Raw genomic sequence first — 9300 nt, forward strand, 5'->3', positions numbered from 1 at the left:
TCTCTGTACAGCACATGGATTATTTGTATGGCTCCTAATAACGAGAATATAAATAGTACCAGCAGTCCAGTCTTTGTAGATCTCACCATAGCCAGTCGGGCCTCATGCAATGTACAGAACCTCTCGCTTTCGTCTCTGGATTTCTCTGTGTCTGAGAAGTAGTAGCACATTTCATTCCAGGGGATCCAGTTCTCTGGACAATGATTTGCTGAGGGATAAAATTCAGTGTATATATAGATTATCTGTAACGTCATGAATCTGTTTTAATATATTTTCTATTGGAGTAATGGCAGACATTGGTATCAGGGAGGACAGCAGGGCCAGAAGTCACCAATCACATCTATCATTGGTCTGGTTTACTTGGATTGGATGAATCTTGGTGCCTCTATTTTATGATATTGAATGATAAAGTCTTCTACATCTTGTATACCTGTATGGAAAGCACAGCATAACCTGACCCATATAAGTTGGTAAAGCTAATATTGTACATCGGACTCACCCATGAGGGACGCATTGTGCTGAATTATTTCCGTCATGCAGTTGAGTTTCTTCTGCAGTCCCTGTGTCACATTCTCCTCGGGGGCAGGACATGCGCACCCGGAGCCTAAACATAAGAATTCAAAAATTTTGCTCTGCATTAATATTATAGTGGTTATATGAAATGATTGAATACCCTCCAGAGAGTTGCTTTTAGCACAAATTTGCCTCACCCCCAAAGAGCCAAATATGTTTATTAGATTCAAATTGTTTATTGGGACTTTAGAGCCTAAAAAAGAAATCTTTCCATTTAATTAAAACATTTATTGAATGACATACCAAATCAGTTACATATATATTAAAAAGTTTAAAAAATATTATATATAAATCTCTCTATGTTTTTACTTATTCGTTATTCTTGCCTCAACGCGTTTCGCTTCATACAAATCATACACCTATATCTACATAACCCAAAAAATGAAATGAAAGAATATACACATATCACAAACTTTGTGTGATCATTCCAGAGATTGGGCACAGAGCTCAAAGGGGGAGAACGGTAGCTACGCAAGGTCTTTTTTGCACCCGCCTGAGCACCTCCGCTGCCTATTAAAGCCCGTGACAACTGACAGCGTCTCCTGTGGACTCTGTTGACTCTTGCATTAATATTATCCTTATTTCTTAGATCCACGCCTTAGTGGTCTCCATCTGTCTACTCTGATCAGGTAACAACCTGCAGCTTTAAACCTCCTGTATAGTTACGTTTTATTCTACTCACCTGAGTTAAACCAATCCCTTTTAACTTGCTACCTAATACCCTAACCTCTAATATTTTTTCTGAGCTTATTGGGAACTGTTGAACTCTCCACCAATCAAAGATATTACATAAGTCACACTTGAAGAGAGGGAACCAGTAGGGGGAGCTATGGTTTGCTCAATGTTGGTGTGACCCCTAAGAAAAGCCAAGGTGCAGTCTGATAATCAGCCTGGTTTTTCTCCAGTGCCTCTAGAGGTCAGGATGTTGCTCTGCAGACTGATGCCAGGCTGCAGTTTTTGGGCACACCAGGGTGGGCAGAATAAGGTGTGGTTCCGAATCAGCAGACAAAAGAATAGTCAAGGAAAGCTGGGGCAGGCAGCAGAAAACAAGCAAGGCAGAAACAGAACCAGGGGTCTAGTACCAGAAACAGACACCTATGACATGAGGGTCACCAAAGACACAGATAACACAGGAAGACATTGGAGGCACAGGTGACACGGGGGTCACTGAAGACAAAAGAAATGCAGGAGACACAGGAAACATTGGAGACACAACAGCAAGACTGGAAATGTACAAGGGAACAAGCTGGGGAACAAATGACTGGACAAAGGGGTCAGGAAAGGTGAATAGGAAATGCTCAGCATCACTACGGGGCTTAACACTAGTGGAGAGACGTTGTTGTAACTCTGAGTGTTGTGTCTAAGCCAGGTAAATGGCTGGTGGGGGAGGGGATGCTGATTAAACTTTGTGGAGCAGGTGTGCCCGGGGTCAGAACTACCTTCATGTGCAAGAGAAAGGAGCAAGCGCTTTAATGAGAGTGTCACGGATAACAGGGAGGGGAACAGAAGGGTAATACCCGGGACTAGGCCTCCAATGGCTAGGGAAAAGGAAATGGTCACCCCTTACAGACACCCTATCCTAGCCCTAACTCCTAACAGTATGAGTATCCCCTGATGGTGGGAATACTCATACACAGGAACCTAGGCCCTACTAGCCCTGTATAGCCCTAGCAGTAGTGACTGGCTTGAGACTGCTGGTTCCTTCCCCTATGAAGGACCCAGTGTCTCCCTGAGGCCTAGTAAACAACTAAAGAACCACAAAACACCAAAAGTAATGAAACTTATCATAATAGCAGATATATAAGCAGGAACTCAGGATGGCACAACACTCCAGCTCCTCACATCCCAGAAGTGAATATAAACCGCACAGCATGAAGTGTGAGGCCAGACTAAATGGAGGAGCAGTAATGACCACCAGCTGTAGCTGATACAAGCGGAGTGCTCATTACAAACACAGAAACAAGTGAAAACAAAGAGACTGTCAGATAACCTCACATACAGCTTGTCTGACAGATCCTCTAACTTCCGTCATGGAAGGGACCGTGACAGAGAGGAGGTAAGTGTGGCAACATAGTTACACAAAAATACATTGGACCATCAAGTACAACCGATACATAAAATCCTACAGACAAAGTTGATCCAGGGGAAGAAAAAAACCCCGGGTACAATTTAGTCGAACGGGGAAAAATTCCTTTCTGATGCTATGAGGCAATTTGATGTTCCCTGGATCAACAGTCACTGTTATCTTTACTTTAACGCTTTAGTCCCCCATACACAGCCCTCCCACCTACCTACCTCATACACAGCCTACCCACATACCCACCCCATACACAGCCCTCCCACCTACCTCCCCCATACACAGCCCTCCCACCTACCTACTCCATACACAGCCCTCCCACCTACCTACCTCATACACAGACTTCCCACCTACCTACCCCATACACAGCCTTCCCACCTACCTACCCCATACACACCCTTCCCTCCTACCTCCCCCATACACAGCCTTCCCACCTACCTCCCCCATACACCCCCTTCCCACCTACCTACCCCATACACAGACTTCCCACCTACCTACCCCATATACAGCCTTCCCACCTACCTACCTATCCCATACACAGCCTTCCCACCTACCCCATACACCGCATTCCCACCTACCTACCCCATACACAGCCTTCCCACCCACCTACCTACCCCATACACAGCCTTCCCACTGCTCCTCTTCCGCTGCATCTCTTTGTAGTTCTCTCCATTGGCTTTCATTTCACCTTGGAATCGAATTCAAGCTCCTGTGCTTTGCCTTCAAATCCCTCCAGAGTTTTAGTCCCACTTACATCTCTGACCTTGTAAAAAAATACCCCCTATATATTTTTTGAGTGCTAGATTTGCACTTACGAAGAAATGGACCAGATGTCGCAGAAGTGATTCATGACCTCAATGGACAATCTTTGATGGAGAAACCTCGAAGTCTCGTAACCTCCTGGGCGGTTCATTTCTGTCTGATTTTATATGTCTAAAAGCGGTACATTGTTTTTCATGAACAGTATAATATAATAGTATGAGTATAATAATTTTAGAAACACAAATCTTGTCAAGATAATACATTAAATAAATTAAAATATATATATTATACTCATACTGTTATATTATTCTGTAAAATTAAAGTTTGTGAAAAACAATGTACCGCGTTGTGACCTATACATTCATTGTATTTCATGCAATACAGCTATTTTGTATTGAATGCAATACCTATTGATTTGAGTTTCTCGCCCCGCCCCAAACTGAATGTCCACATCCACCGACGTCACCGGGAACTCCTGGTGACTCATCGAGTGCAGAAGATGGCGGCCAGAGGAAGAAAGAAGACACGAAGGACGACGCGGGATGCCGGCAGATCAGGTAAGTGCTTTTTTTACTTTCTTTTATAACCGCTGGGAGGGTTACACCCCCACTACCTAGCCACCATTCCATATCCCTCTCCTATTGTATGCCGCCTCACACACCTTTTAGATTGTAAGCTCCTGCTCCTGTATCACTGTCTGTGTCTGTTTGCCATTTGCAACCCCTATTGTACAGCGCTGCTGTTAGGAGATGCTCATCTGTACAGCGACTCCATGCTGTGCACCATCGCAGTATAAAACATGGTTTATTCTGTCCAGCGATGTCCTTTGCAGCAGCCAGGAGAACTATAATAGCAGCAGCCCCTGCTTCCCTTTAGTCGTGCAGCCTGATGGATCTATGGCATCCCCGGCATCCATTGTTAGGCTGTGAGGGGATTCTAGAGGCCGATCAGCTCCTGACTCCTGCACTGCTATTGGCTGCTGGGACTTTATAGCCTCTCTGGACCAAGTCACCAGGGCCTGTTATAGGGTATAGCTGGGCTAATCTGTGCTGGAGTGTGTTTTCCTCTGATTTACTGTTGCTGACCTATTGTTTTTATGAAGCTTGGACTTTTGTCTGTGACCCGACTCTGCTTGTGTCTTGCCCTTGTGTACTTTGTTTGCTGGACGGATATTCTGTGTACGACCTCTGCTCTGTATTCTGGACTTGTCTCTGTTGGAATCTTGGTACTTCTATCTGTGGGCTCATGGCTTGCTGCCGGCCCATTCCCAGACACCATCCCTTGTGCAGTAAGTCCTGGGGGCAACCGTGTGCTGGGAGACGCAAACCCCGAGGCTGAGCGGGGCTTCAATAAATGTGAAGAGTGTGTTATTAGATTGGGGGACTGGTGGGGCTGGTGCTGACCAGGGCCTTACAGCTGCATATTATGTTGGCGCCATATAAATCCTGTTTATTACCCCCCTGAGCGGTAACCCGAGTGTGGCTCGGGGTAGAAAAAAGATGCTGAAAGTAGTAACCCCGAGTTACCTCCAGCGAGAATAGTAAATAGAGTCTTACCTGATCTGCCGGCGTCCTCCGTCGTGATCCCCCGTCATCTTTCCTCCTCCGGTTGGCTTCCTCCGCATCTGATGTGTCACTGTGAAGTTCCCGGTGACGTCGGTGCGTGAGGACGTTGCCGGCGGGGTGGTAAATTTATTTGCATTGCATTAAAAACAAAATAACTGTATTGCATTTCTATGTGTAAAAGCGGTACATTGTCTTCATGAACATTTATTTTACAGTATAATAATTTATTTTTTTTAATTACATTTTTTTATTATTTATTTTAATTTATATTTTGACATGATTTTGTCAAACTTTATTATACTCATATTATTATATTATACTGTAAAATAAATTTCCATGAAGACAATGTACCGCTTTTAGACATAGAAATCCGGACAGAAGGTTAATAATGATAATAACTTTCTGACCTTCTACTCTTCCCGGGATTTTCCCTGGGCTGATCCTATTTCATGGAATGTTTTACTTCCTATTCGCTTCTTCTGGATTCCTCCTGAATTGAATATATTTACTGGAGCTCTCTACCTCTTTCTGTCTTCTTCGGCATTTCTTTGTAACTAATTCCATGGAACTGTCGTCTTCTCGCCTCTCTGAGATTATCCCACAGATAAATGGATTTCTATTCTTTTCTATACTTTCTCCTCTCTCTGGAGCTGAACACATTTTCTTCCACGTTCTAGTTTAGGATTTTGCCGTCTTCCTTCTCTTCCCATTGCTTGGAATATTCTTCCCGCTGGTTTCCTGCCAGGACTGAACCTTCTAAGGAACTCATTCTGAAATCTTCAGGACTTTCACATCTTTGTTCTGGCACTCCGCTCATTATATTGGGAATCTTGGATTATGTGATAGGAAAATAATTTATACAATGTTTTGATGGGCAGTGAATGTGAAGGTCGTTAGAAGTCTTCCATTGCAGGTCCCGTATATTAGGTTGGTTATGTTAAATAAATCTTTTTTATTAGGTAAGTAAACATGCAAAGTATATTTACCCCTCACCCCAATTACCAAACCTCTCCGGGTCCTTTCTTCCTCCATGCATGCATTGTAGAATTATATGGAATTCTATGGGATATCGGTCCAGTAGGCTAATAATAAGCATTGGGGTGGGTTGAGGCTTTATGAAATGCTAAGAATAGAGGAATGGGGGATGGGGGTTGATTAGCAGAGGGGAGGGGGGTATACGAATGATATGATAGGAAATGATTCACTGAAAATACAGTAACCACATTTAAAACAACTGACACAGCTGAGAGAAGCAAGCGATGTACACAAATCAGATGATTGCTATGCTCGTCTCTAGCAAACACCCAGCAATCCCCTGGTGTTGTTCATCAACCCACACTGGCAGATTGATGAATGATGAGTTATGGATTACCTCAGTGCTAATGTATGAAGGAACGCACAGCAGGGTGCCGCTCACTCGTTCTCCCTTTTACGTTTTCCAGAAAAGAGAACGATGATGTGAGCATGGCTCCCATTGGTTCAGCTGTCACTGTTACAGTAATGGGATGTATGCGGATCTCCACACATGGGCACCATACAAACCACAGATAGACTCCATGCTGCCAGAAGGGCCACACTTACCTTTCAGAGCCAGACACAACAGTGTCACCCCAAACAGCAGACAATTCAGAGCCATACCAGCAAATAGAACTTGTTGCATCTTCAAGCATCGACCTGCAGAGATAAAAAGTTCTTCTTCACCCAAACTTCTCCAGATCTCCCGGCACAGAGAATGTTATAGAAAATTATAAATCATGAGTGGGAATTGTGAGATCATCAGAGAGACAGCACGGGACGGAGTGCAAATCACAAAATATTCACCATAAAAGTGATGGCACCAAGATGGGGGAATCAGAGGATACAGGATGGGGGATGACGGGGCGCCATGGGTGGGGGGATCCCGAACATTAATGTGGAAAAATAATTGGAGATTGGTGAACTGGAGGCAAATCCAACCAACTGGCTTCCAGCAAAGATAATGAGCAATGCATTACGTCTGAATTGCAGCCTCTGACATCTCCCAAAGCACAAATTATATTCAACACACACTACGAGAGAGACGACAAGAGACTGCAGACATTGTACAGGAGTGTGTGACTGTGGGGGGACATTAGAGTGTCAGCTCCTCTGTACAGACACTGATGGGACTGGCTCAGTGATCTCTGTACAGCACTATGGTATATGTCAGAGCTATATAAATGTATGATAATAGTGTGTGACTGTAGGGGGACATTAGAGTGTCAGCTCCTCTGTACAGAGACTGATGGGACTGGCACAGTGATCTCTGTACAGCACTATGGTATATGTCAGAGCTATATAAATGTATGATAATAGTGTGTGACTGTAGCCGTAGATGTTATACATTTGTCTAATTTCTCTGCTCCCTTCTGAAGAGAACTTTTTAGGCTGCACAATATTTTTCAGCCGCAGTGGGTAAAGCAGTGAAGTAATTACTATTTAATGATAGGTATAATAGACAAGAGCTGTGTGTGAATAGCCAATACATATTTATACAATAGTGAATATAATACTATACAGAACCCACAGCACAAGCTATAAATGTTTGAAGGCTGACACTTGTACGTCCTGTTCCCTGACACTTCGGCCCACGATCACATAATGAATTATTTCCCATTGATGTCCGTTGCTCCATCCATGAATCCCATAGGAGCCTGTTCCTTACTTGCATGAAGTTATATATTTTCAGCCTCTGGCAGTTCCTTAATATCTTGACCTCCTAAATCCTAATCAGGGTTTTGTACTGTTTATCACAGCAACCAAACCAAACTTTAGACCAATGCCTAAAATATGGAACTTAACCAATACAGTTTCAGAAATCACACGTGTCCCATGACCAGCCATTCCCAGCACTGGACAATCATTGGATCATGGAAGCCCCTGGGGACCCGAGGGTTTGCCCTGCAGGCCATTGAGTAGCCAATGCCTTCCTTACTCCTGATAGATCATAACAAATAAATTAATCTTCATCCCATTTAAATAAAAGTAAAGAAAAAACAGAATAATACAGAATTTCAAAAATTTTGCATCATAGAGTTACTTAGGTTGAAAAAAATATTTCCAAAATAAAAATCCAAAGGACATAGCTGATCCAGAGAAAGGTAAAAAAAGCAAAAAAATAAAAACTTGTTTATGTTGCTCCAACAGGACAAACAAAATCCTTTCGGATCCCATAAGGCAATCAGATGTTCCCTGGATCAACAATCTTCCTCTTAATTTGTTTCCATTGTTTGGGGGTTAACCTATCTTACCTTGTGAATGGGTCCTGCTGGGAAGGTCTGGCGTATGGTGTCTCGTAGGTGGCAGATTAATCTGAGCATAATGGATAGGTAGAGCCATCACGGATCCAAGACACTGACTGCTCTATGAAACCTGCGTGTGCATATCTGTTCTATCTAAGTAGGACATTGGTCTGTCAGTGATGGAAAATTATGCCCTCATTATATCAGATGACAAAGCCGCCATATCTAGAACTCTAGAACTGGGACAGGCTGTGTATTACATATATCTGATGACAAAGCCGCCATATCTAGAACTGGGACAGGCTGTGTATTACTTATATCAGATGACGATGCCTCCATCTCTAGAACTGGTCTGCACGGTGGCTCAGTTGTTAGCACTCAGGCCTTTGCATTGTTAGGTCCTTGATTCAAATCCCAGCCAGGACACTATCTGCATGGAGTTTGTAGGTTTTCCCTGTGTCTGTGTGGGTTTCTTTCAGGTACTCTGGTTTCCTCCCACATCCCAAAAACATGCCCTTAGGGTCGTTGGCTTCCCCCTAAATTTACCTTAGACTACATTAATGACATATAATTATAATAGGGACATTAGATTGTGAGCTCCTTTGAAAGACAGTTAGTGACACGACTATGGACTTTCTACAGCGCTGCAGAAAATGATGGCGCTATATTAATACTGTGTAATAATAATAACTGGGACAGGCTGAGTACTACTTATATCAGATGACGATGCCGCCATATCTAGAACTGAGCCAGGCTGTGTGTTACATTTATCAGATGACCATGCCTCCAAATAAAGAACTGGATTAGACTGTGTATTACATATATCATTGGACGATCCCGCCATATCTAGAACTGGGACAGGCTATGTATTACATATATCATAGGACGATGCCGCCATATCTAGAACTGGGACAGGCTATGTATTACATATATCATAGGACGATGCCGCCATATCTAGAACTGGGACAGGCTATGTATTACATATATCATAGGACGATGCCGCCATATCTAGAACTGGGACAGGCTATGTATTACATATATCATAGGACGATGCCGCCATATC

General features: G+C 43.3%; 1 long non-coding RNA gene across 1 annotated transcript; it reads right to left on the reverse strand.

Moving 5' to 3' along the window:
* Nucleotides 1–6: 6 nt before the first annotated feature.
* On the reverse strand, nucleotides 7–6655 carry LOC140332642 (uncharacterized). Its single transcript, XR_011921219.1, has 3 exons — nucleotides 6559–6655; nucleotides 500–604; nucleotides 7–208 (listed from the first exon to the last, which is right to left on the reverse strand). It is a non-coding gene; the product is annotated as an uncharacterized lncRNA (long non-coding RNA).
* Between the last annotated feature and the right edge of the window lie 2645 nt (nucleotides 6656–9300).

Source organism: Pyxicephalus adspersus, chromosome 6 (genome assembly GCF_032062135.1).
Source record: "Pyxicephalus adspersus chromosome 6, UCB_Pads_2.0, whole genome shotgun sequence".
Classification (NCBI taxonomy): domain Eukaryota; kingdom Metazoa; phylum Chordata; class Amphibia; order Anura; family Pyxicephalidae; genus Pyxicephalus; species Pyxicephalus adspersus.